Source organism: Aedes albopictus, chromosome 1 (genome assembly GCF_035046485.1).
Source record: "Aedes albopictus strain Foshan chromosome 1, AalbF5, whole genome shotgun sequence".
Lineage (NCBI taxonomy): Eukaryota > Metazoa > Arthropoda > Insecta > Diptera > Culicidae > Aedes > Aedes albopictus.
In genome coordinates this window covers 138,743,812-138,745,930 of record NC_085136.1, presented here as the reverse complement: position 1 = coordinate 138,745,930, position 2,119 = coordinate 138,743,812, and the positions used below count along the sequence as shown (strand labels likewise).

Below are 2,119 nucleotides of genomic sequence, written 5' to 3'. Positions count from 1 at the left end.
CTCACAATCGGCGGCGAGAAAGCCAAAACTCGGTCACCAGTGCCAAGGTAACTGCCGACGATTTCGGGGCCATTGTTTGGGGAGTTTAAAAATAAAAAAAATCTCACCGTCCAAATCAGTAATTTAACGGACCTAACTTCGCCGTCTAGTGGTTCTAGCACGACGACCGACGAAAGAGAAGCATTGAAAAAAGCGATGAAAACGAAACAATTTGCGACCCAAACAACCGAACCGGAATGGTCAGTCAGCCAGTGCTGCGCCTAACAGTGCCACTGCCAGTTCAGTTCCAAGGGAGATTTTCGGCACCTGTTCCTTGCGGGCCAGCCAGTGGGAATTGAGTTGTTTTTTTTTTTGCTGAGAACGGAACACCCATCGATCTGGAATATTTATGATAATATCAGCGTTCAGCAATGTAGTCCGTTAGGACAGGGGTTCCCAACCAGCCCAGATACTACCCATTTTGATTAGAATCTCGGAGCTACTGAGTTTGGAAGATCCCTTAGCATCTTCAGTAGATTTTACAACTTGTTCGTAAAGCTGAATGATCTACAAAACTTCCATTTTCTTGGCTGATTTTTTTTAAATTAAGTTTACAAAGTTTAAATTGTAATTGTAATTGTAATTGCTCAGTCCACACCCAGGCCGACAACTGTCAGCCCATCTGCTTGTAGGCAGATGTGGACCTACTAAGCCTCCCCCGTTAACATGTCCTACACCGAATTAGCACACCGGGATCTTCCACAGGCAGGCGCTGGCGTTACCAGTCCCAACAAGTGTCAGATACATTAAATAGATGGGGTAGAGGATATAGGAAGATGTGGGAATAGGATGGGAAGAGGCAGAAAATGAAGAGATAGTAGAGAGGTTTCGATTTTGTTGCTGAAACGAGAAAAAGGAAGAATGATGAAGAACATTAGCGATATGTTCATAGATTATGATTTGGTCGATAATTTCTCATCTATTTTGTTTCCATATCGTTGCATCGGTGACAATTTTCATCTCCTTTCTAGTTTTTGTTAGGGCCATCTCGCGTTTTTTCGTCATGTCCTCTGTGCCGGTTGGCGACGTTCGGGATGTAAGTAGAAAAGCATGCATTTAATATGATTAGTACGACAGTAATTGTGATTGCTCAGTACTTCCAGCCCATTTGTCCGCAGTACATATCAGGCATCCCATTTTAACAAGTCCTACACAGAATTAGAAACCCGGATCTCCCACAGACAGTCCTAACTAGTGTCAGATAAGTTCAATTGAGGATAGGAAGCGGCAAAATGAGAAGACAGTAGAGAAGGTTTGGTACATTGGTAGCTGTGTTTATGTGATGTTTGTCTGACATTGAAAAACTATTATCCGTAAGTGTTTAACTCTCTACCCCAAATGTGATACCGGAAAAATATCTGATCAGATGTATAGTTTGGCAATTCTATGTACATACATCTTTTATCAAGAAGGAATAATGTTGTTTACTGTTATAAAATAATTCAGTTAAAGGGCAGCTAATGCATTGTAATCCAGAATAAACCTACAGAAAATGTCCCAATAAAAAGTTAACACTAGTTCAACTAACTACACAAACTAAAAAGTGTTATTATATTTTACCAATGATTTCATCCTAATCTTGACCCTAACATAGTTATGCGCTTAGTGTAAGTGGACGCCGCTTACGATTTTGGTTGTACAATGACCAAAAATAGTGTTGTTTCGACAATAGTCACATACTATGCCCTACGACATTGACGATTCTATTGTCTATGGCTCACCTATTTAGCGCCACCCAGCAGGGACTTGGTCTGGTACCCAATTCAGTATATCCGCTCCACGTAATGTACCGTACCTCTTTCGATTTGTGATATATTACGCGGAACATTACTCTCTTCATTCGGATAGCGGCTATGTAACCCATTGGATTAAAAACCTCCATCAAACATGAAGCGATTAATCGGAAACTAAAGACTCTATACCAAATTTGGCTCAGAGACAGGTAATCAGTGAGGTCAGTTTTTCTCGTTTGTCAGAGACGATTGATACGTATTAAGACAAACTTTCCACTGCATCTGCCAGCAATAATCGGTGATCGATCAACATTTCGAGTACCTACCCTAATTCACACAAGAATGCC

General features: G+C 41.1%; 1 long non-coding RNA gene across 1 annotated transcript; it reads left to right on the top strand.

The window, feature by feature from the left end:
- Positions 1-354: 354 nt before the first annotated feature.
- Positions 355-1,565, top strand: LOC134285713 (uncharacterized). The gene is made up of 2 exons (XR_009996572.1): positions 355-1,075; positions 1,134-1,565. It is a non-coding gene; the product is annotated as an uncharacterized LOC134285713 (long non-coding RNA).
- The last annotated feature ends 554 nt before the right edge of the window (positions 1,566-2,119 follow it).